Below are 26,502 nucleotides of genomic sequence, written 5' to 3' on the forward strand. Positions count from 1 at the left end.
TGCCAGGAGGCGGGGGGAAAGTGCGCCGGACAAGAGTAAAGAATGTGAGCATAGTCTGCTCGGGGAGAGCTGCAAAGCGTGCATTTGGGCGAGAAGGCCCCAGGGTGAATAAGGGCAAGGTGCAGGGGAGAGGAAAGTATGGGCCTGTAAATGGCGCCACGTATTCTGTTCAATTTTAGATAGGGACTTGTGAGGGGGGAGGGAGGGATAATCGGGAGTTGCGGTAGTGGAGGGTGATGTCATGGAAGGTGAGGAGGGAGTCACGCGTGGCCATCTTGGAGTGGAGGGGGCCAGCTCGGTCGTTCATCTCGCGAGCAATGGAATTTGCCGCCTAATTTCCAGGTTGCCCTGGGTGAGTTGCAACCCAGAAGAGTTGGATAGGACGGAAAGGGGGGGGGGGGGGGGGGGGAGTGCTTAATAATGTTGAGCGTAGAGGCAGAGATTTTACCCTTTGCAAAGTTTTGGACTGCGGTCTTAGAGTCACTAAATACGAAACGGGCCGGTGTGTTGGCAATGGCGAGGGATATGGCTGCTTCCTCTGGGGCAGTGGAAGTGAGAGCAGGGATAGTGGCGAAGGAGAGGGGGGTTCGCGTATTGGTGGTGGTAAAAATATTTTAATGAAAATGATTAGGAGGTTGTAGCGGCGGTTGGAGTCCTCAGTCCGGAACCCCATTGGCGTAGGCTGCTGTCCGCGCTCTTCCGATGAGTTCTTTTTGAACCCTTGCGTCCGAGCTGGTCAGAGCTGCCTCCCACCCCTCCTGCGTTGGCTGGTTATTAATAGTGACAGTCTGATTTCGCTGGCATGCCCACACCATATGGTATAGGTCCGCCTTCTCCCCGCAGAATTTGCATTGTGAGTCAAATGACTCTGGATCTATTGCGTGTAGTCTGCGTGGATTGTTAAAAGTGTTGGTCTGTAGCTTGCGGAGGTGTATCTCCTCCCCTTTGTCTAGTGTCTTTGCCGGTGGAGGGTAGACCCGGCGAGATAATCTTAAGTGCTGAAGTATTTCGGTGTAAGTTAGCAATGGGATAGGAGGTTCCACGAGATCCGTATTGGGTGCCCGGGGGAGAAATGCTCGGGCTGAGGCGTGTGCGCTCTCGTTCCCTGGGATGCCCTGGTGACCTGGTACCCATACTAAGTGTTTATCCATGGGTTGGTAGCCACGGGTGTAACTATCTTGCAGGATTTTAGCTGCTAGCGGAAACAGTGGCCAGTGCATAGACGGGGTGCGAGTTGTAGGGTGCTGCATCAAAATACACGGCGTCAGACCGTGTACCGTACTGGCCCCAGAGGCAGGAGGCGCGGGCAGATCGGCGAGCGGCATGATGCTCAGGGTGCATGTTCTTGGAAAGGGGCTTCACCCTGAGCTTGGAGAAGAGGGAGCTGCAACTTCTTTACGGAGATACCGCGTCCGACTCATGTTTGCGGCGCCGTGCAAGCTCGCTAAACTGTGTGCAATCATGAACCGAGATGATAGGCAGCAAAGATGCACCTCAATTCACAGCCTTGAGTACACTGAATGTCCCAGAGTAGTTATTCATCAGGTGCCATTATCCTGTGGCAAGATGTACATCGGTCAAACCGGGCGATGTCTCAATGAGAGGGCGGCTGAACATGTTCGCAACCTTTCTATCAACTCAGGAGGAAATTTAGCTTTACATTGTAAGAACTGAGAAAAAACTGATCGTCACCCGTTTTTTGAAAGCACAGAGTTCTTAGCGACGGCTAGAACTAAAATGGAAAGGGAGATAATTGAGGCGTTCCTAATGGGAAAGAATTCGAAGAATTGTCTGAGCACACTGTCCATTATGCTTTCTGATAACGAAATCTCGCATTTAGAAGAGATTTAAACAGCCATTTTTAAACCCTCACCTGTAATCTTGTCAATTGTTTTTTTCATCCTTCTCAGATTTTAGCCTGGTTTTTCATTCCTCGCGTCGCCTTTACCTTTGTTTTTTGTTGTCTCCCATCTTTCACTCTCAGTTTCACAGTTTTAGCTTCGGTGGTTTCCTTAGTTCTTAATTCTCTTCAGCTTACGTCTTTTAGTGGCTTTGCATCTTCATCGTTTTCTGCTATTACTCTCGGTTCCGCGTCTCACCCTTTTTGGCTGAGTAAGTTTCGCTAATAATACAGCGTTTTGTGGATACCCTCATTCGTGGTATGAGTAGTATATTCACTTTTAGGATTTTTATTCTTCCGGTTACGTTATTCTTTTATCAAGGTTCAATGGTGCCTAAGCTTGCATACACTGTGTAGTTTAGATTGGCGCTCTTGCGGGTCCGCCAATCATGTACACGTATCTGTCAATAATTATCTGTTTTTGATCCCGGCTGTGTCATGTGGTGGTAGTTTTAAGAGTATAAAAGGCATGCTCGAAGCATGTTTCGAATAAAAGTTGGAAGTTCTGCGCTCTATGTGTGTACGTGTTTTCTGTCTCTGTCCGTGTTTTTTCGCGCCGTTTAATAATGAACGACAAACACCAGCTAGCCCACCAGAAAACCCTTCTGAGACATCTCAGCAAACGTAGTGGTACAGTCAATCGGAACGTACGTTACTCCTTCCGCTGGTGACTGCGAAACGTAGGCGAAAAGAGGATTCCACTTGTTGCTTACCCCTCGCAGCATCGTTTCTGCCAGGGCACTTACGCGACTATGTGGCTTTTGAAGTCGATAGTTCTGCCTACACGAGACAGGCTGCAACGATGGGGTATTGTGCGGACAGAGCAGTGCCTCTACTGCCCACTTCAAGAATACAATTGTCACATGCCCCAGCAATGCGTCATTTTTCGTATGTCTTGGTGCGCAGTTCTTGACAGAATCAGAAGCCTATGTATTAATCAATTGCAGATATATGGTAAATGTCCTTGCGATCACTTTTTACGATTGCTGAGTGTAGCTGGCGCTTGCGCGTTATGGCGCAATCTTTGTGAGGCTGATATGCTTCAGCCTGTGCCCTTTTTTGACCATGCTGCGTCTGGCAGAGAGGCATTTGTCCGAACATAACCTTTTCGAAAACCGCGAGGCGAGTGGAGTAGAAAACACGGGGGAAACGTTCAATAGCGACCATTTTCTGATCTATATAACATTCCACAATAAACCACTTACCAGACCGATGGGGCAGACTAGGCTGCCGGCTAGAAAGGAATGTAAGGTTAGATTTTATCCAGAAGTAATGATACCAACGTGGCGCAGCGGTGGCGTAGCGGTAGAACATCAGCCTCGCATGCAAGAGGACCGGGGTTCAAATCCCGGTGCCGCGCAATTCTCCACCGGATGAAAAAAAAAAAAAGAAATCCGCGTGTCGATGGAATTGCATAAACAGGTTTGGGGTGCGACCTGATGCCGGTGAACACCTCCGGCAACGCACTCCCTCACCAGAACAGGAGTTGGCCACCCTGGTGCAGTAATTGGCCGCAACCTCCTATGATAAGCTCCATACAACCCCGGCCCTCAGTCACCAGCGGCTGCGGAACAACTGACCACGGCGGCGGTCAGACCTGTGACGCAGCAGGGGGTGCTAAGAAAGCCTGGCTCCGCTGGACAGGCCGCCAATGGAAACTGACCCTGGCAACGTTTAATGCTAGAACCCTAGCTAGTGAAGCTAGCTTAGCAGTGCTGTTAAAGGAACTAGAGGGCATGAAATGGGATGTCATAGGGCTTAGTGAGGTTAGGAGGCCGAATGAGGCATATACTGTACTAAAGGATGGGCATGTACTGTGTTATCGGGGATTACCAGAGAGGCGACAACTAGGAGTAGGTTTCCTTGTCAATAAGTATATAGCGGGCAATATAGATGAATTCTATAGTATTAATGAGAGGGTTGCAGGCATCATAATTAGGCTTAATAAGCGGTATAAACTGAAGGTTGTACAGGCCTATGCACCTACATGTAGTTATGATGACCAGGCAGTTGAAAGCTTCTATGAAGATGTAGAATCGGCAATGCGAAAAGTAAAGACGCAGTATACTGTACTAATGGGCGATTTCAATGCCAAGGTAGGGAAAAAACAGGCAGGAGACAAGGAAGTAGGTGACTATGGCATTGGTTCTAGGAATAGCAGGGGGGAGTTACTAGTTGAGTTTGCAGAGCGCAATAACTTACGAATCATGAATACCTTCTTCAGCAAACGGAAGAACCGGAAATGGACATGGAAAAGTCCTAACGGAGAGACTAAAAATGAAATCGACTTCATAATGTGTTCAACCCCCGCCATTATGCAAGATGTAGAGGCAATCGGGAAAGTGCGATGCAGTGACCACAGGATGGTGAGGTCCCGAATTAGCCTAAATCTGAAGAAGGAACGCAACAGATTAGTAAGAAAGAAACCAATCAACGAATTAGCGGTGAGGGGGAGGGCAGAAGAGTTCAGGATCTCGCTACAGAATAGGTTTTCAGCTCTAATTGAGGATGGCGACATTACCCTAGAGGGAAGGAACAATAATTTCAGAGATATCATTACTGAGTGCGCGGTAGAAGTAGGCGGTAGGATAGTTAGAGAGGATACCGGCAAGCTGTCTAAGGAGACGAAAGATTTGATTAAGAAACGCCAGAGTATGAAAGCTTCCAATCCAACAGACCAGATCGAATTGGCCGAGATATCAAAGCTAATCAATAAGCGCAAGGTGGCCGATATAAGGAAGTATAACATGGAGAAAATTGAGCATGCTGTGAAGAACGGGGGAAGCCTTAAAGCGGTAAAGAAGAAATTGGGCATAGGCAAAAACCAGATGTATGCGATAAAGGACAAGGCGGGCAACATCATCACTAATATGGAAAAGATAGTCAAAGTAGCCGAAGAGTTCTATACAGATCTCTACAGTAGCCAAAGTAGTCAGGACCGTAATGAGATTGGGGGTAGGGAAAAACAGTCAGACGTTCCACCAGTGACGAAGGACGAGGTCAAGAAAGCACTAGAAACTATGAAAAGGGGGAAATCAGCTGGAGAGGATCAGATAACTACAGATTTGCTGAAGGACGGGGGGGATATCGTGCTAGAAAAACTGGCCACCCTGTATACGCAGTGCCTGGTGTCATCGACGGTACCGGAACCATGGAAGAATGCAAACATTATCCTCATTCACAAGAAAGGGGACTCTAAGGACCTTAAAAATTACAGACCAATCAGCTTACTGTCTGTTACGTATAAGGTATTTACTAAGGTAATCGCTAATAGAATCAGGACAACCTTAGACTGCAATCAAGCAAAGGATCAAGCAGGGTTTCGGAAACGGTACTCTACTATCGATCATATCCATACCATCAATCAGGTGATAGAAAAATGCTCGGAATATAACCAGCCCTTATACATAGCATTCATTGATTACGAAAAAGCATTTGACTCAGTTGAAACCTCGGCGGTGATGCAGGCATTGCGAAATCAAGGGGTAGACGAGCCGTACGTGAAAGTGCTGGAAGATATATATAGTGACTGCACAGCAACCATAGTTCTGCATAAAGAGAGTAACAAAATTCCCATAAAGAAAGGTGTTAGGCAAGGAGACACAATCTCCCCAGTACTATTCACAGCTTGTTTAGAGGAAGTATTCAGAGACTTGGAATGGGAGCAGTTAGGGATAAAGGTAGATGGAGAATACCTCAGTAATCTGCGATTTGCTGATGACATTGCCTTGCTAAGCAACTCGGGGGATGAACTGCAAATAATGATTGATGACCTAGACAGGAAAAGTAGAAAGGTAGGCTTGAAAATCAACATGCAGAAGACTAAGGTAATGTTCAACAGCCTCGGGAAGGAACAGCAGTTTACATTAGGTAGCGAAATACTGGAAGTAGTAGGCGAATATGTCTACTTAGGACAGGTAGTAACCGCAGATCCGGACCACGAAAAGGAAATAACAAGAAGAATACGATTGGGATGGAGCGCATTTGGCAAGCACTCGCAGATTATGACTAGCAGCTTACCGGTATCGCTCAAGAGGAAAGTATACAACAGTTGCATCTTGCCTGTACTCACCTATGGGGCTGAAACGTGGAGGCTAACCAAGAGAGTTCTACTTAAGTTGAGGACAACCCAGAGGGCTATGGAACGAAAAATGGTAGGGGTAACATTAAGAGATAGGAAGCGTGCAGAGTGGGTGAGAGAAATAACTCAAGTTACCGACATTCTAGTAGAAATTAAGAAGAAGAAATGGACATGGGCAGGACATGTAGTGCGAAGAGAGGATAACCGATGGTCGCTGAGGGTAACAAACTGGATTCCGAGGGAAGGAAAGCGTAGCAGGGGGCGGCAGAAAGTTAGGTGGGCGGATGAGATTAAGAAGTTCGCAGGGGTCAAGTGGATGCAGGTAGCACAGAACCGGGTTAAGTGGAGAAATATGGGAGAGGCCTTCGCCCTGCAGTGGGTATAATCAGGCTGATGATGATGATGATGATGATGATGAATGATACCAAGCCTGGACCAAACAGCTAATCACCAACCCTCGTTTGACAGAAACCCGGGTAAAGCTCTCAGAGGCCCTGACGGATGTGAACACCCACCTGTCGCTGACGGATGTGAACACCCACCTGTCGCTACTTTGAGGACCCTACCGTTGAGAGAACGGAATCACGCGGTAGAGACGGCTGTTATTGTGGCGCGTCTTTTTCTCCCTCTTACTTTTCTTTATTCTTTATTTTCTCTTCTGTCTGCACGAGGTAGCGGAGGTGGCTCAGCTACAGAGCCAGTAGCGGGCCCGTGCATTTTCTTTTCCTTCTTCCCACAGCCACAACTCTTTTTATCGTCACTCAAAGTGGAAGCGCAGCGCCTCTAGCGGGAGAAACGCCGGCCGGCATGGCACGATCCGGGTTCGCCCGACGGGCCGCCTCTAGCGGGGGAACCGCCGGCCGGCGTGGCACGATCCGGGATCGCGCGACGAGGTGGTGAAGGGTGGCAGTTCCTGGCAGCCCGCTTACGGCGGTGGCTAACCAGCCACTGATTTTTATCTGTTGTAGGCCGTCGTTGCACCCGCCACCACTTCGGTGGTGGTGGACGACGGCTGTTGTTGCGGCGCATGTCCTTCGCTCCCTCTTCTTCTTTCTTTCTATTTTCTCTTCTGTCCTCACGAGGCAGCGGATGTGGCTCAGCTACAGAGAATGTAGCAGGCCCGTACATTTTCTTTTCTTTCTTTCTACAGCTACAAAAACAACTCGACTTGGTAGCCCACATCTCGCAGCTGGTATGACGTCATAGGTCATCCACGGTTGACGCTTAAAGCTTAAACGTGGCACGGTTCGGGATTACGCGAAAGGCCGTTCTTGGACGTTATTGATTTCGCAATAAAAAGTAGAGGGTCACTTAGGCGTCTCTTAAGAGGAGAATACAAAGTATTAATCGCTTGTAGGCGGTCATGGCACCCGCCACCGTTTCGGTGGTAGAGACGGCTGTTGTTGCGGCGCACGTCTTTCTCTCCTTCTTCTTTTTCTTTCTTCTCTACTTTCGCCCTTTTGCCCTCACAACGATGGAGGCGCGATGGGGCTGGTGCAGGTGGGTCACCGCTGCTTGTGGCGGGGGCTGGCCTGGCACCGAATTTTTATCTGTTGTAGGCCGTCATTGTACATGCCACCGCGGGTGGTGGACGACGGCTGTATTTGCGGCGCGCGTCTTTCTTTTCCTCTTGCTTTCCTTTCTTCTCTATTTTCTCTTCTATCTGCACGAGGCAGCGGAGGTGGCTCAGCTACAGAGCCAGTAGCAGGCCCGTGCATTTTCTTTTCCTTCTTCCTACAGCCACAACAACAACGATGGAGGCGAAACGAAGAGGCGTCGTGTGCTGTGCGATGTGAGCGCACGCAAAGATCCCCAGGTGGTCGAAATTACTACGTAGCCCTCCACTACGACTCCTCTTTCTCTCTATCAACTTGCACTCCCATCTTCCTCCCTTCCCTTACGGCGCGGTTGCGGTGTCCACAGAAATCAAGTGAGACAGTTACCGCGCCTTTCCCTTCCTATAACTAAATCAGTTTTAAATCAGTTTTTAAGGCGGCGAAATCTGATTTTAAAAATCTGATTTATTTATAGGAAGGGGCCCCGCCGGGGTGGTGCAGTGGTAAGACGCCCGACTACTGTGCCGGAGTTCCCGGGTTCGAACCCGACCGCGGCGGCTGCGTTTCGATGGAGGCGAAACGAAGAGGCGTCCGTGTGCTGTGTGAGGTCAGCGCACGTTAAAGATCCCCAGGTGGTCGAAATTACTCCATAGCCCTCCACTACGGCTCCTCTTTCTCTCTTTCCACTTTCCTTCCCACCTTCCTCCCTTCCATTACGGCGCGGTTCGGGTGTCCACAGAGCAAGTGTGACAGTTACTGCGCCTTTCCCTTCCTGTGAACCAATTTAACTTATTTAATTTATAGGAAGGGAAAGACGCGGTAACTGTCTCACTTGTTTTCTGTGGACACAGCAGCCGCGCCGTAAGGGAAGGGAGGATGGTGGGAGTGAAAATGGAAAGAGAGAAAGAGGAGCCGTAGTGGAGGGCTACGGAGTAATTTCGACCACCTGGGGATCTTTAACGTGCGCTGACATCTCACAGCACACAGACGCCTCTTCGTTTCGCCTCCATCGAAACGCAGCCGCCCAGGTCGGGTTCGAATCCGGGTATTCGGCACAGTAGTCGGGCGTCTTACCACTGCACCACCCCGCCGGGGCTTAAGGCAGGGAAACATGCAACCTACGTACAACAAAGAGAGGAGACAAAAGAGGGCCGAGACTCTCGCAAAGAAAGAGTGGAAAATGAAGCCAGGGGACGTCGCTTACGTGGACGCGCCTAGCGGGAAGTCGGGGGCGGCGGTGGCTGCGATCGTCAACGGCCGCGACGTGCCCGCCGCCGCCGCGTCCGTTAGAGGCCGAAATGTAGACACGGCTGAAGAAGTTGCAATAGCGCTCGCTTGCGTTGGAATGGAAGCCAGCATAGTTATTAGTGAGAGCAAAACAGCTGTCTGGAACTTTGGAAAAGGGAGGGTCTCGAAGGAGGCAGCCAAAATTTTACAGAAAGGAAAACTTGAAAGATTCGAATTATTTGGACCCCCGCGCACGAGTCCGTCCCCGGTAACAAGGCGGCGCACGAGCTAGCCCGAGCTCTCTACTTCCGGGCAGCCGTAGAGCCGCCTGATTACGATGGGATAGACGAGAGGCTGCAAACTTATAAGGAAATTTTAGAACACTACAGACTTAGCAGAAGGTCCCTGCCACCACCGGACCGAGCGCTAACTAACAAGGAGGCCGTCGCTTGGCGGCGCCTGCAAGCTGGGAATTTCCCAAGTCCCATCTGGCTTTTCCACACGCAAGTGGAGGAAAAGGCGAACGATAAATGCGAAACCTGCGGAGAAAGGGGTACTCTGGATCATATAATCTGGCAATGCCTTAATTCCCCTGGCGCTAAGGAAAACATAAATAGTTGTGAAGCCTGGGAACTGCTACTGCGGAGCGAGTCCCCCGCCAACCAGCAGCAAGCTATCCGCCTGGCGGAAACACTGTCGCTTCGCCTGTCTTTAGTCGCGGAGGCCCCGGACTCCGTCCCATAGGCCTGCGTGCCGTGGGCGGGGAGTAGGGGGCCTCCTACATCGGTGAAAAATTAAGTTCATAACAACAACAACTAGCCAGCTACCAAATTTTTATCGGTTGTAGGTCGTCATTGCACCTGCCACCGCTTAGGTGGTGGACGACGGCTGCGGTTGCGGCGCACGTCTTTCTCCCCGTCTTCATTTTCTTTTTTCTCTATTTTCTGCGCTTCGATGGAGGCAAAACGAAGTGGCGTCCGTGTGCTGTTGTTGTTGTAGTGGCTGTACGAAGAAGGAAAAGAAAATGCACGGGCCTGCTACTCGCTCTGTAGCTGAGCCACCTCCGCTGTCTCGTGTAGATAGAAGAGAATATAGAGAAGAACGAAAAGCAGAGGGAAAGAAAGACGCACGCCGCAACAGCCGACGTCCACCACCCGTGGTGGCGTGTGCAATGACGGCGATGTCAGCGTTGTTGTAAAGATCCCCAGGTGGTCAAAAAACTCCGTAGCCCTCCACTACGGCTTCCCTTTCTGCCTTGCCACTTTCACTCCCACCTTTATCCCTTCGATTACGGCGCGGTTCAGGTGTCCACAGAGTAAGTGTGACAGATACTGCGCCTTTCCCTTCCTGTGAACCAATTTATATTCTGTCCGCACGAGGCAGCGGAGGTAGATCAGCTACAGAGCCAGTCGGAGGCCCTTGCATTTTCTTTTCCTTCTTCCTACAGCCACAACAAGGCAGCGGAAGTGGCTCAGTTACAGAGCCAGTATCTGAACAGTAGCAGTACAAAGAATTAGTTTTGCTGTTGCGCCAGTCTAGATATATTACAGCACTTTGACAAATAGCTCTTGAATACCTGGTTCTTCACTGCCTTCATGCTTCTTTAGGTTTGGCTCTGTCAAATAACTTCATGAATCTATGAATGCTGTGTGCATGGGTTAGTTATATTCTGAACATGCATGTTTTGTCCCCTGATAGTGCTGTTATGATCTATACTTGAGTGACCATTACAAAGCCTACCTAACCTTTTGGTTGATTGAAGTTTAAGGTGGTCCTGATAGTATCGCCGATTACCTTAGTAAATATCTTAACAAGAAGGTGACAAAAAATGCGCCATCTTGAACGGTTACGACGACTACGCTGAACAAATATCTGTTTATCGCTGGATCCTCACGAGCTACTGTCGAGTATATGGCATGTGATCATGAGCTTGTCCTCACATCTGCGAGAAAGGCACCTATTCTGTTCCCTGGCCTATTCCCAACGGTGGAGTGAAGTTGAAGTAGGGAGACATTGTCGTAAAATGATTGTGGACAGAGGCAACTAACCATCACCAAGTCAATGATGTTCAGAATATTTTACGCCACCTTCGCTGAATTCCCAATAAGGATTGCTCGCATTTGGTGATTGTGATTAAACCAGCGGCCACTCAGTCTACATGACGGCGCTTGGTGGTAGTAGACTAACTATCAGCAGTGCCCCGGGGTTCCACAAGGAGGGTTCCTTAGCCAAAATTTACGTAACGTTGCGATAATTGGTCTGATCAGTGAATGAATGAATGAATGAAAAACTATTTAGACAAAGGGAATTGTCCCGGCATAGGTGGGGCCTTCAGTCCAGGGTCCCAGTGGCCTTTGCCGTCTTGCGCGCTCTGTCGACCAGTTTGAGCTGGTCATCAGGGGTCAAGCAGGGCAGCGCAGCCTTCCACTGCTCCGGTTTGGTGGGGTGTTTTTTGGCGCTACCTGTTTTTTGACACGTCCATGTAACATGGTACAGTGTAGGGGGTTCCCCGCATAGTGAGCATTTATTCTCATATGTTATTCTCAACTCAGGTTATGGTATGTATTAATCTGTAGCTGTGTCCAGGAAACCGACTGCTCTCTATTAAGGTGTTAGTGGGGAGGTGGGTAGATCCTCCTTAAGGCTCTTTGATGTTCAAGGATGGCTCCATAGCGTCTAGTGACTGCGTCCAGTTCCCAGTCGTTGTGCACCACCCGGTTGGCGTATGCTCGGGCATTGGCGTCGGCACATTAGTTACCGTTGACAGTCTAATGACCTGGTGTCCACTTTATGAAACATCTCGAAAAGGTGATTTTTCTTGCCTTGAGTATGAGGATGGCCACCGTGGATATGCGTCCGCTGCTATACCTTCTGCATGCTTCTTCCGAGTCGGTAATTATTTGTGCAGTAGCCTCTTCGCCCTATTGGGTGATAGCGAGAGCGATTGCAGCTTTCACAGCCTCGAGAATGTTGTTGCTTTTGATCGAGGCGCAGTTGATTTCGCTAAGCTGGTGATCAACCACGCAGGCTACCGCTCCGTACTGTTCTTTGTACGTGGTCACGTCGACGTACAATATGTTTTTTTTTTATGCGAGGCTTGTTTTGTGTGCCTCGATCTTGCCTCTCTTCTGGTCTTATGTATTTTCGGATGCATGTTTTTCGGAATCGGGTTGAGTCTAATGATCTCTCTTATCTCCTTCGGTATGCTCCTCGTGCTATTTATTTCTGAGCAAGCATCTCTCATGCCCAGAATATTAAGCGTGTTCCTTCCCGTTTGCGTCTGCATAAGTCTTATTTTCAGAGCGAGAAGGTGGGACTCGATATGCTCTTGTTCTGTGTTGTTTATGCCAATGCTTTTTCCGTCGAGGTGTTGACAGGTAGCCCAAGAGCGCATTTGTAGGCTCTCCTCAGGATTGCCTCCAGGTGTTCCTTTTCCTGTTCGAGCACAATTTAGTAGGACACAGCATATAGAATGCGACTTACAATGAGGGCTTGTACCAGCCTAAATGTGTTGTCCGCGGACATGCCTCGTCTTCTGCTGGAGATTCTTGCGATTATTAGCGTGATCTGCGCTGTGGTATTTGCTGGCTGCCTGATTGTTTGATTTATACGCCAGTTGCTTTTATCCGCATGGCTAGGATTTTGATTTGCGACGCTTCCGGGTTCTTCTTCCTCACTATGTATACGTCTATGGAGCTGTGCAGATAGTACCTTATTCTGTGGACTCTGAGCACCTCAGATTTTTCCGGAGAACATTCAAGTCCGCAATGTCGGGCGTATGCGTTGACAGTGTCTGCTGCTCTCTGTAGACAGTCTTGTTTGTCTGCTAAGAATTCCCTGCTCACCCAGATTGTGATGTCATCAGCGTAGATAGCATGCCTGGCTCCTTCGATTTTTTTTCGAGTTCATTTGCAAAGCCGATCATAACGATGTTAAAGATCATATGGGATATCACTGAGCCTTGCGGTGTTCCCTTTTTGCGGGTGTGGAAGGGGATCCAATGGTGGCTGTTACTCAGGAAGGCTTTCACGTAGCTGTGTATTTTCTGCCCGCAATCTAAGTTGCAGAGCCCATCTAGCACTGCTCAGTGAGTGACGTTGTCTAATGCCACTTTAAGGTCGACCGCGAGCACGGCGTTTTCTCCTTATTGCGGGACAGGAGGACATCCTGCATCTGCAGGAGGACGTCCTGTGTTAAGAGGTGTTTTCAGGATCCGAACCTAGTGTGCGGCATGAGGTCTTTGTCCTCCAGGAGGGTTTGCAACCTCTGAAGCACAATTCTTTCATATACCTTTCCTAAACTTGACGTCAACGAAATAGGACGTAAATTTTGCAGGCTGGAAGTTTTTCCCGATTTAGGAATTATTACTATTTCCACATAAGAACAGTTTTTCGGGATGGTCCCCTGCGCCCAGTGTGTATTGATGAATTCAGTAAATCTGTTGATTGAATTATCATCCAGGTTCCTTATCATGGCGTTGGTAATGCCATATTTGCCGGGGGTGGTGTTTTTGTGGCCGACAGCACAGCGTGTCTGATTTCTTCTATCCTAATGGGTTCGTCGAGAGCGAGATTTGCTTCACCAGTGTATGGCGAGCTATAGTCGGCGTCCGTTTTGTCGCCGATTATCGCTGCTTGATGTTCTCTAACAGTTCCCGGTCCGTACCTTCGAACTGGTGCGCGATCCTTTGGAGCGTCTTACGGTTTCCACATTTGGTCTTAGTTGGGTCCATGAAAGCCTTTTGCAAGCTCCACGTCTTCGCCAAGCCTAGGTTCCCCTGTAGCTCGTTTCATTTCTGGTCCCAGTCCCGTTTTGTGAGCTCCGTCGCATATTCTTCTGCTTGTTTTGCGACCTCGGCGATCTTATGCGTGAGCTTTCTATTGTGCTTCTGCCTTTTCCATCTCCTTAGCAACCCCCGTCTAGAACCCCAGAGGAGTAAGAGATGTATATCCACGTTAGGCGTTTTGGTGACGAGAGCGACCTTTCTAGTCACTTTTCCCAGTCCGAATTCATACCCGCAACCCAGTCCTTAATGTCCGTGATCTCTATCTTCGGACGCCGCCCTGGGGTTTGTATAGGCTTCCCACTGGATGAGCCTAGCCTGGCGTATTTTTTTACTGATCGGGAGGGTTTCTATCTGGATGCGCAATATGCAGTGGTCAGTGCCTAGTGTCTCTCCGTCGTTCTCCCATCTTGCCTGCCTTATTCCTTCGATGAACGCTAAGTCTGGGCCCTTATCGCGGTTTATGCTTTTTTCACTCGGGTTAGCTGGGTATGATCTGTGATTAGGGTGATCCTACTTCAATCAGTTTCTCTGGCTAGATCTTTGCCTTTCTGAGTTTTTCTGACATAGACCCAGCTTTTACGCGAGGCATTAGGGTCTCCCAGGATGTGAAGACCCCTCTTGCCTGCTGCTTGTTCTTCCTTTCCCAGCTGGTAGCTGAAACTAGCGTTCCTTCAGCTGGGCGGGCTGTATAGGTTAAGCAGGAAGATGCTTTCTTGGCTTCTCGTTTAGGTAATGACCTCGAAAAGAATGTGGTGAATGTCCGTTCCTTCGATATTTTGTCTGATTGCGGTGACAGTTTCGGCAACCAGCGTGAAGACCTTCCTTTCCCCCGGTCGCTCATATGCTGAGTAGCCAGGGAGAGTGGGGGAGCAGCCGGTTTCTCGTAGGGCGACTATATCTGGTCGTACTGTGCTATTTCTGATGTGTTGTTTAAGAAAACCCCGCTTTTCGTGGATCCCGCGGCAATTACCTGCCATTTTTTAAGGGTTTCCAACTTGACCGAGCTCTTACGGTTCCTCGCCATGCTCGGCAAATGGCCTATTATAGAGTTTGCCTTTGGATTTCATGCTTGTGAATTGTACTAGGCGTTCTCTATCTCTGCGCGCCTCTACTTGGAAGTTAGAAATTAGGTTACTAAGATTCGCTAGTGAGCTGTTCATGGCTGCCATGGCAGTTGCGAATTCTTGCCGCCTTATTGTGGCTGGTTAAGTTTCATCTATTCGCGCTGTGGTGTCAGTCTGCCGTTTTCTCTGGGCTTCAGCTAGAATGGTTTTTCTTAGTTCTTGCACTTCGTTAGGTTGCCCGCTGACGTTTTTACTGAATTGTGTTTGCGCATTCATGTTCTTTCGAGCAGTGGGAGAAGTAGAGAAAAGCTGAGCTGCCCAGCTCAACTTACTGTGTTGCTCCTTTTTTGTCCTCTTCTGCAGCTGCTTTTTTGTTTCTGGGGGCTCCCTGGTCCTTGATCTCGAGCGCGACGCCGATCTGGACCCGGGTGGCGAAGTAGAATCTGAGCTTAACCAGCGCTTCGGAGCCCGGCCGCGTCCACATGTGCCGCCATCGCCCTTTGCTCTGCTGTCGGTCTCCTCTTTCGTTCTGGTTTGTGGACTCCTCGGTTTTCTTAGGCGTTTTTTGCACTCCTTTTGCACCTGTGGGTTGCGCTTCCTTACACAGCGCACACCTGGGCTCACACGAATGGCCATCCTCGATGACTGGATCACCGCGGGTTGAGCAGACAACGACGGCAGGTGTCGGGCATACGTCCGCCTTATGCCCAGGCTTGAAGCATATATAGCAAACTTGCCGCGATGACAGGTAGAGGTAGCAACACCTCTCGCCGCCGTAGCAATATACGTAGCGGAGGACGATCTCGCCTTCAAATGTTATGACGGCGCTTTGAGATTTTCCAAGCATTCGTGCATAAATAATTTCCCCTCCTTGGGTATGTACCCTAAGATGGGATAGCAATTTGGTAGGTGGGGTCCCGACGTCCAGTCCGTGTATCACCCCTTTGCATTGTCCTGCGCGGCAATGTAAGTCGTTACAGTGTAGTCGTTTGCACCGAAGCGCAGACTCGGAATGTTCTGTACAACGTTCACGTCTCCTTGCTTGGCGTACTCATTATTGCGATGCTAGATTCGTTGTGCAGCCGTATATGTAGGCTGCCTTCGTTGCAGATGTCTGGGTTACCACATGCTTTGGTTATAGCCCGGGTCATCTGATGCGTGCTCAGCTGGCTGATGTTGAGTACATTCTTTGGTCTAATAGTGGCTTTGAAATCGTCCTTCGGCAGTCGAGGTAGCCTGTCTCTGCAAATAGGATTCTCCTTTTGTTTTGGCTGGCTTAGTGGTAGTTTGTCCGCCGCTTCGGTACCGGTCTCCGGAACAGCAGTTAGCCGCGAGTCGTGTATTTTGTAATAAATCATCCACCGCTTTCGAGTGTCCTCTGGGAGTGGTTGGTATCGTTCTCTTCGCGTGTTGTATTTTCTTGAGTCGGTGTCGTGGCGCCGGTCGATGCCGCCGCGTTGTAAGCAGCCATCCTTGGCGGCTCCCGCATGAGCTTGAGCAGCGTTTCGTCGAGCCGACGGCCCAACGTCGCTAGGCTTAGTGCGGCGTTCTCCTCTTCGGATCTGCGAACGGCCAGAAGATGGTTGTTGTTGCTGTTGTCCGAATAACTTATGGCACATACCCACAGAGAGGGATTGACCAAGAATTTGGTAGCAAAGAAAATTTTTGAAGTATACTTGCATAAAAAAATTGATTTTGAAAGGAAACAAAACGGGAAATAAATGATATATAAAATGAAAAGTGGTAACACACACGGGAGATTGACACTACAATTATAGAACAAGTGATGTTCAAATATTTAGCAAGGCAAACGATTTGATTCCAGGAAAAAAATTTGCATGGCGGTGAAAACACACATGTGACTGTGCCCAAGGATGTTGGCGCCAAATGATAACAATGTCGGGCTGCTTAAATTGAGGCCCAGCTGTTGCAATGGCCTTTCCATCCACTCTCTTCTCAATTTAGTGAAGCGGCGGCAAAACAATAAAAAGTGATCTAATGATTCCTGTTCGCCGCAAAATGCGCAGACTGGAGACAGTGCCAAACCAGACCTGTAAAGATAGAAATTTAAATGTGGGATACGGCATCGCAGCCTAGTTATAGAAATCTCAAGTTGCCGTGAATGACAATCTGGCCTTACGGATGAAACTCTGTTATCTGCGGATTCAGCTGGATTAATGGAAGTCGATGGAGTATCCCACTTTCTCTAGCGTTGAGGTTTTCCGAATAAAATGTACCGTCAAAGCAGGAGCTCATGTGAAGTGCGTCCGCTCCATCTGGCCCCCTAGCGGTTTTGATCCTGATCAGTGAGTGGTCGGCATCCGCATCAATACGTTTGCTGACGACATCTGCATCTGAACTTCTGGTTCTATGCGCCCACAACAGCGTACGAGATTGCAAAGCACTGTATCATCGACATCGCTATACCTATGGCGTCGTTTTCTCTTAGCAGAAGAAAAGTATGCAGTGGTCGCATTTTACGTGTAAATTTGCCAGCTGTTACCTGATCTCTCTTAATAGATTGTTAATACCTTATGTTTCCAATCACAGATAAATAGATGTATTACTGACCGCAGGATCTCGTGGAAAAAGCATCTGTCACTAAGCATCACGGAGGTCCTTACATCTTCGCATGCCGAGTGACACATGATAATATTTCAACGGATCTCTGCCTACCACGGGCTCGATGGAAATCAGCGGCAAAATCTGAAGCAAAGCCAGCCCACTGCAGTGGCTTCGAAACATTTGGGCTTTTTTCAAGAACGGATACCATTCGTTTTTTTTTTCCGAACTGTATGAGGAATGCTATGATGGCTTATTGCGCTCCGCTAGACACCCAAAATATCCTTCTCAAAAGACTACATCGGACATTGTCATTTTATGTTTCGCGTAGAATTCCACGTCATGATGCACGTTGGAACCATTCATTTCGTTTAAACGTGGATTTCATGCGAAAAATATTTGAATTTATTTGGACGGCCGCACTTCCCAGTATGCTTAACTTTCGGCATTATGGAGACCATGGAGCATATAATGGTTGTGTTCCTAGTGTATTTGCGCGCGAATGGATAAGGCTAACAACTTCTTTGAAGCGTTTGGAGGTCAGGCCTTTCTTGGAGGATTTACTACTGGGCCTTTATCGGATAATTGCAAAGCTTTACAAGCTATGCAGTCTTTTTGCCGTTTTGTGGCCGACATGGTAGTAGACTCGCGCTCGCAAGACAAATTACTGCACCTGTACATTGTAGCGAGAGCTAGATTGGCCACATCTCGCTATCTCTCTATGATGAAGAAGAAGAAGGAGGAGGAGGAGAAAGAGAATAAGAAGAAAGATAACTCGGTAATTCGTAGAGGCGAACAACAGCGAGTTGCTAGGACAGGTGGTTCGTTCGAACGTTGTGGCAGCGGTGTGCCCCGGAGTTGGACACAGAGGCGATGTCTAAAACTACACGTCTTCTACACCCGAGTGAGAATGGGCAGCGTTGAGAGGCAAGGAATGCTCATACATGAAGGGATACCCCTATGGCATAAATAAAGCTGAAACCATAGCGTAAACTACAGTGCGCGAAATCTGTTTTTACTTTCAAGCTGAACCTAAGCATAGTCATGCAGATTGCTCTCGTGGAACTCCAGGTTTAACCACAAACTGAACAACAGCTAATTTTCATTTAATTCTTTCTCGTTCTCATCTCATCGTCACCTAATAAAATCCTATCTATTCTCCTTTTCCCCTTACCTATTGAAGGGTAGCAGGCCAGATGCTCAACTTTCCGGCCGACTCTCTGTATTTACATGCTGTAAACACATCCATCTATCTAATAACGTAACGTACAATAAGCTGGTCGGTCGGTAATTTTTGGTAGTCTTTGACGTTACCCATTTTTTATTCATGCAAGCGTTCATCGGTATATATGATATGTCTTCGGAGGTTTACGTAAGAAATATCTGTGTCTTCTGGCTAGCTTCATTTATTTCGTTACATTCTGAAACAAAATGTCCTGAGGAATGTAAAATGGCTTCGATGTGTCGGAAGGCAAATAACTGCTTATATATTGATGCAAATTTGGGAAAGCGTATATAAATCAAATCGCTCACAGTTTAAACCGGTTTTCGCTTTCATCACCTCCAAACGGTGGCCTAGATTTGAAGCAATGAGCGGAAACAGCTTCCAAATCATTAATGTCGCCTTTTACTTGGTGTGCAAGGAACGTCTCACGAAGAATTCCCAGGCAAACTTGTATTGTTTCCAGACTGCTTACCTGCGCCATCTGGACAGTCGTTTGATAAAAAAAAAATTCAAAGGAATGCCTTGCTTATCTTGCCGGCGCAGCATGACAAAATCGCCGATTCTGAGATCGATAAAAGCATAACCAGCGAAACGGTGCGCAGGTTTCTGAAGCAAAAAAGCAGGACTCCCACCTTTACGCAAGCACAGTTGAACGTGGCACCACTTTGTAATGGCCGGAAGTTTGCAGCATCAGCAAAATAATCTCTATTGTGTTACCTTCATCACTCTGTGGAACTTTGGAAAAATCACGAAAAAGGCCTTGGAAGAAGCTCATTACTCGCCGCCACCTTGGTCAAAAATAAATAGGGTTTAAAACTAACTTTCATCAAAACAAAGTTTTCTCGCTGTTTCAGTGAGTCCTCTGAGATATCGATATGAAAAGTGGCATGTTTAAACATGTTCCTCAAAAGTTTTCAAGTTTTTTGGTAGCATTGTAAATTCTCGGTTACTTAGGTATACCTGTGTCCGCGTATAAAATGTATTAAATATAGTATTAACGAGAGCACACTACCGTGAGCTAGTACACTTTCCGTTAACTAGGTCTGCGTACCAAACAGCGTTTTCCTTTTTTTTATCACAACTATCGTTTCCATATAAAACATTAACGTCTAAAATGAAAAGCACAATTATAACAGAGAAGTGGCCACTGGGTTCCTTAAATAGCGCAAATGGTAAACAAGTCACCAGAAATTCCGAAATCAAGAACATCAAGCTGCTTCACATAGCTTTTTCTGGCTATGCTTAGTAGATTACTTCACTTTGGTTTCTTTCACGGCTTATTAGCTGTAAGGCAAATCTTTTTGCACTCAGGCGTAAAGACTTGTAGATTGCGATTCTAACGTGTTTTCGAGACACTTTTTACAGGTAAGTAGAGACCAGATAATTGGTTTGAACACATCAGCTTGTGCATGTAGCCAATGAAAGTCCACCTACGCTGCAGTCCGGAAGTCTTCGCTTCAAGTACGTCTTTTTCTCAGCAATACGAGCAAGTGCTTATACATCCTCTTTTTCAGACAAGCTTCCAGCGGTACAAAAACCTGACAGCATGGCACTGAAAATCCAACATGCTGGAGTTAATGCTACCTCTACAGCCTTTAACCTGCACCATATATGCGGTTCACGAAGGCAGCCGTCATGAAATGTCTACTGAAAACCGTGTAAGGAAATGAATCGGGTCAGTGGTCCCGCGTTTATTAATTTCCCTACTGAACTGCTAAGCCGCGGAACGAGAAACTTCTAGCTCGGCGCTCCTTTAAACGCAGCTGCATGCCAGCGTCAAACTTGAAATAGAGCCCCCTGACAAGCTACGACGGGGTGTCCCCCCGCCACAACCGCTCTTCGGTAAACATTGCAGCGCGCGGAACAGATGGGCGCACGTTCATCCCTTTCCTGGCGGTGAATGGAAATGAGGAGAAGCGACTGGCTGCTCTGGGTTCGCCGCTGCCTTTGTTCTGCGGCCTGGCTCTTTATGGGTCCCGAGGAACGTGAACCTCTGTAGCACGTGGAACACGAAATGTCGCCTCAGGCGTCTGTCACGATCCTGCGCCTTGTCGTGAAATTCTTCGGGTGCGTGTCTTGAGATGGCAAGAGGCAAACGACAAAGAAATGTTTACTGAGGACGAGAAAGGAAGGTGACGCAAAGAACCCTAACGACGATGGCATTTGCCCCAGCCCAGCTGGGGCATTCCTGCTGCAGGAGTGAACGTTATTCTCTCTTGCTTAGGTACCGGTGCGGATAAAACTAAACGGAGCATGCTTTTTTCTTCTATAATTTTTCACGCGGTGCATATTTGAAACTGGCAGTCGTGCTATGTGTGAACTATTAGCAGACGCAAGTGCTCTTTTACTTGAACAGACATTGTTTTCTTATTCCAGTACGGAAGGCGTTAGTTTATTTTGGCTGAAAACGCGTGCTCCGTTTACTTATATCCGCATCTTTACATTATTTTTCTAGTAGCCTACTTTTGTTAACAAGCACTAGCAACACTTTTAAAATTCTACTTTATGTTTGCAGTGCAAAATGGACACCAAATTAATGTTCTCGTTGAACATGTAATTGAAACTAACAATCATTAGATGAGTAGAAATGTGCCGAAGTTGGGGCAGAAAATTGTACGAAACACGAAGGTCTTTCGGGCCTAAAAGCCAGAAAGAAGAAAAGTACAGTTTTAACCCGCACTACCGGTGTCTCCGGCATTTTCTCCTGATTGATTTGAAGTGCTCTTACGTGAGCCGCTTTTGACTTAGTGCCGCAAGGAAACTTTTCACTGGTAAGAAGGAACCCGGAAAACTACTCATATTCCGCCCATATCCGCAGTAGCTATGTTTTAGGTTATATTTAAGGCAATCGACTCTAGGAGCCAGGCCTATGTACGCTGAACTGAGAATTTGGCAAAATGTAGTAATTAGTAAAACGACAGCTCATAAGAATGCCACAAATGTACTGTACGCCCACTAAATGCAGTGATTTAAATTTTGATAACTGTTGCTCGGCTGCAATTAATATGGTCTCGCTTACCTTGTCGCCTACTCTCTGTGCAAAAATTAAGTCTCCTTGCCAAGAGCAGATTTAAACCCAGAATCAAAAGCTACAATGATTTTGAGTTATCGAGAAACGTAACTGATAGCTTCAGTGCTGTCTTTCAGAACGGGCAGAACGGGTCAATAAAAAATATAGACGCTTCATCAGCTACAACAAATACATGGTGACTGAATAAAACCAGAATGCAAAAATAAATTATTCTTACAGGCTTACCTACATTCTTCGAATTTTACCTCACTTTTTTCTACAGGCTGAGAGTCAGCTATTTTACATGAAACACAGAGCCGCTCTGTCTATACCTTTCTTCAATACGTGGCTAAAAAAATGTGCAGATCGTGAACTTTGCTGCCAGACTTGCCAAACTGCTTCTGCCGCGTGTCGCAGTAAAGACAAAATTTTCTGAACAATGGCACTATATTTTTGTGTCGTAAATTCAGATGCGTTAATTACGTGAGCGCGGTGATAACCCAGCGAAACAGACGCTGCAAAGCCAGTAGAACGCGCATTCATTGGAAAACAATAAACAAACAGCTTGGGAACCAAACTACAACTCTTTAAAGGCTTTCTCGCTACGCAGTTGTTATATTTCGTTACCCACTGTGCGTTAATAAAGATAATGAGGTGTTGGCTCAGTCTGTAACATTTCTTTAAGCAGAATTTATCGTGATCGCTTTAGTTAGGCTTTCTATTCTTCTATCAAACGTCGTAGTAAGGTAAGATATGGATCGGCCGATCGGGTCTGTGAAGCCATGTTCCACACAGCGAATGAAATTCATTCTCGGACTTTCAGATCACATGTTAGTTTACGGAGTCAAACGGGACATCGGGCGAAATGTTGAAGGGATCTATGAACAATTGTGCTTACTGTGCAATAAAGGAAAATTGTTACTAAGTGGAAAATTTATTCAATTTGGGTCCGCTTTGTTGTGAAGCGACCGCTGGGCATCTACACCACCGATGCGCGTCATTTCATACGCTCAGTGTAGACGACGAGGTTATATCAAAGCATAGGATGTCACGAAAATGATGGAAGTGCAGGCTTCTTCGAGTAAGCACTGCTCCAGCTGCAAGACTAAGAACGCAGCGAATAGGAGATGGGGAAAGTAAGGTCCAAAGTAACGTGTAGTGAAACGGTTTTACGCGAGGGATTCAATTCAAAACTCTTGGACACGCGGAAGCGTTCCTATCTGATTCACGTTTACCAATGCGTTCGCTGACTTCTGCGCTTATTCAGTTAAAACTCCAGTTTGATGACATCTCAACTATCCATTGTATGCCTTGTCAAGGACTAACAATGTATCTAAAATTATTTAAACCTGACTTTTCATGTTTTTGAATTTTTTGACAAAATTCCTCAATTGTGTAGAATGGAAAAAAGCGTCACCCCTTGTGACGTTTGTATAAAGCAGCTAATACACCACGCGAATACCGGGAAGACGTGTTCTCAAGTGAGATTGGCTGTGATTTTGAGCCGAAATATGACCTGTGGCTGGCCTTTTGTCTCATATTTTGTAGTTCTGGCATGATTCTAGTTTTTATGTGAAGATTTAATTACTATAATAGCGCAATCTCACTTGATATATTATTTAAGCGTAAGTTGGAGGGTTGGACTAGGTTGATAGTTGAATGTTCACTTGAAAAGGAATCGCACTGTTGTGATTCGAGTTATATTTCTTGCTCTAACTAGCCAATCCAAGTAAGAAACTTCATTTTCCGCCGCATGCCTATGTATCTCTAGGGTGTGGTAAACTGCCGAATGCGTATATTTTCTTTTCGGGAATATTGAGCAAATGTATGGGTACCCTGGCATACTACATTCCTGGGGTAGCATCTCGTGATCATGTCAGAAGAGCTGAGAGTGGCGGACTCACTCGAACTCTTTGTTCACCGTGATGGCTCTATGTGTATTGTGCGTACGAAGCCGAATAAAAGACAACTGCCGTTTCCTCTGAGTTAAACATCGCGGACCACGCATCTATGAGCACCACTTATATTTATTTTTACCTTTTCAAACTCGAGCCCTACATCAGCTTCTTGAGATTAGAAGATCGCTGTGGCCTGAACTCATATTCTTACCTCACAATTTTGAATGGATTTCACCTTATAAGCATCTTAGTGTGGTGGAGTTAATGGAGTCTTCTCAATGCTAGGAAGCGCCACTCCCGCCTACACACGCTGGATTAGAGGGGTAGATTACAAACATCGCTAATCCACACCATATGATTCACTTCATATGGTGTGGATTAGCTTCAACTCTGCAGGAATCATCAGAGTTGGGAGGAAATTATTTTCGACACGCACGACTCTGCCCTCTTTTTTCAAGCGCTCACAAAATGCTGGCATCAGGTCTGAATCACGACGCTCCGTTTGGTCAGCAGCCTTTCCAGCCACCAAGGCTTTGAGCATCGCAGGGGGAGGCGTCAAATAAGGGCCGGTGGGGAGAAATTGCGCTGGGTCTCTGGAAGTCATTACCAGCCGCGAAAGGACGCCGAAGGGAACTCGTTTGAGAACTTCACGATGCTCAAATGAGGGAATATAATACATTTCTGGTTTGTTAATTCATTCGGCGTCACTGTAGGTATCAACGACTTAAAGCAGATTTTAATGGTAAGTTGTTTAGAAGCTAGCTTAGCAGTGCTCTTACAGGAACTAGAGGGTATGAAATGGGATGTCATAGGGCTTAGTGAGGTTAGGAGGCCGAATGAGGCATATACTGTACTGAAGGATGGGCGTGTGCTGTGTTATCGAAGTTTACCGGAAAGAATGGATGCCGCCTATTCTGTGACACCGTCATACGGTTTTACTTTTTGTATGTTTTGTACTTTCAAATATGTGAGCAAGTAGTTACAGAGGCTTCAGTAAGTATCAAGTAATAATTTTATGGGGCGGGTAATAAACAGCTCCCACCCGTTGCCTCTAGGTCAACGCCTCCATTCCATATCATGGTGCCTACAAACGTTCACACCTACACAGCGTCTTGTAGTATATGTTAATTTTTTGTAGGCTTATCACCTGTTTTTTTCTTCACCACGCATTTATGCGCCTTGCGCCTTTCAAAAACAAAATTAGGCAACAGTGAGACAGCGTCAACACTCGAGAATCCCCTGAATGATCCGGGTTCTCAGAATAGTACTGGCACACCATGCCTGTTGCACGTAGTCATAACTCCGCGATGAGTGAACATTCAGTTACATTCCTCCAAAATGTGGTTGGCCAGTGTATTAACACAGTATATGGCAACTTCCGGAGATTGATGGCATTCGCATTGTTCAAAACATTTCTTGTCAAATACGGTCAGTCGCTTCCTGTCAGACGGATACTGGCGCTGTGTTATTACTAAAAAAAAAAAAAAAAAAGGAAGCGTACGCCGTTAAACTGGAGCGAAATATAGCGCCAACCTTACATTTCCAGAGGTGTCACGGCTATCGTCTGCCGCCTAAGCCTGAATACTAACTCCCCTTTCGCTGCTTCCGGGCCGAATGGGCCAAGCAATTTGCCCGTACTGGTATACAGCAGTTTAGGCATCCCGTATCACACTGCTCTTCAATCCGAAAAAAAAGTAAATTTTATTCAGTGTCAGTCAAGGTAATATCACACTTTAATTTCTTTGCCTTCGCCGACTGTGTTTTTTCTCTACACTAAAAACATTTTCTCCAAATCTGGCCTCGAAATGATAGAGAACTGCCAATCGCTGTATGGAATATTATGGCAAGTAAGTAATCACCTATCGATTCAAATAAACGATTGGTAGAGCGCGATAGCTGCACTTATGTACGCAGCCGAGTTACAATTTTCTCTCGCGACAATGTAACCATAACTCAGCGCACTGCAGAAATTAGATATTCTTTCAATGCAGCCAAAAAGATTCAGATAGTGCAAAAAATATATATAAATACCGCTGCCTCATATGAAATGAACAGCTAATGCTGCTGATTTGAGTAGGAACAAATTGATTAAAACAGTTATGTTGCCAATTAAAACTGCGCAATCAGCGCTTTTGAGATCTTATGAGTGCACCAGGTAATTTAGGTTATTTGCACTGGAAGCAATGTGCCTGTATATACTGCTACTTCAATAAAAGAGGCAAACATCATTTTGACAGAAAAGCGGATTTTATTTTGTACTTCTTGTTGCCCACAGCAAAGTAATGAAATGAATAACTGAAAGCGATGTCGCAGGCATGAAGGGCCGTAAGGTAAATCATAAATAAAGCACCAGCGAGTCGGACGCACGTGTCAAGGGTTTTGCTGTGACCGATTGTGGATATGACACTAGCGTTGTGGCAAAATACGCTGAGACAGATCGCTCCAGGACAGCCGTTGACAATGAAGAGGAGGATACGACACGGGGAAGGGGGGGGGGGGAGGGGGGGGGGGAATTCATTTTTAGGGGCTCTTGCCGAATAGTGCTTAGCGCTAGGAAAGAAGCGCGTATTCGAGAGCTGCCTTTCATTGTCTCCCATGTTTATAAGCGTAATGGTAATTCATCTTGCCGAAATGGCTGCCCCACTCTGTTTCTGGCAACAACCTTTTCTTCCCGTCTCTCGCTGCCTGTGCGAATAAAATATAGAGAGAAGGATCCGTTAATGATATGCAGACATTAAAGGTCCACCGCATGTCTCAGGCATATAGTGTGGTACATCGCAATGCTACGGATAATAACGAACGCTGGAACTTCAAAAATAAAAACTAAGAAACGTACGCCACTGAAATTTTACGCTCCGTGTATTGCTTGTCCTTTATTGTCGTAGTAAAATGAATCTTTTGTGGTAGAATTATTTTAGCATGCTGCGGAATCGTAACTCCAGCCTATAAGATCGGCTTTCTCTGTTAAACCTGCGACGCTGGCTTCAATCTTGTCATGTTTGACGATTAAACAATTTCATGCTACTTGTGATGACGCCGGTAGGAGTTATTTGGGCGGGGGTTCCCCCTCGCATGCCCTCACTTGCGCAACTTGTAAAATCATGCGTCTTTGAACCGGAAACTTCGAAAATCCTGCGTGCCACCAGACGTATACAACATGCTGCATCGTCACCACACTCGTTTTTAGAGGCAC

The 26,502-nt window shown here is 47.0% G+C and overlaps 1 pseudogene; it reads right to left on the minus strand.

Annotated features, from left to right (window-relative positions):
- Positions 1–11,095: 11,095 nt before the first annotated feature.
- On the minus strand, positions 11,096–11,918 carry LOC146208681 (uncharacterized; annotated as a pseudogene).
- Positions 11,919–26,502: the final 14,584 nt, after the last annotated feature.

This window comes from Amblyomma maculatum, chromosome 1, assembly GCF_055883805.1.
Source record: "Amblyomma maculatum isolate TAMU_Amacu chromosome 1, ASM5588380v1, whole genome shotgun sequence".
Lineage (NCBI taxonomy): Eukaryota > Metazoa > Arthropoda > Arachnida > Ixodida > Ixodidae > Amblyomma > Amblyomma maculatum.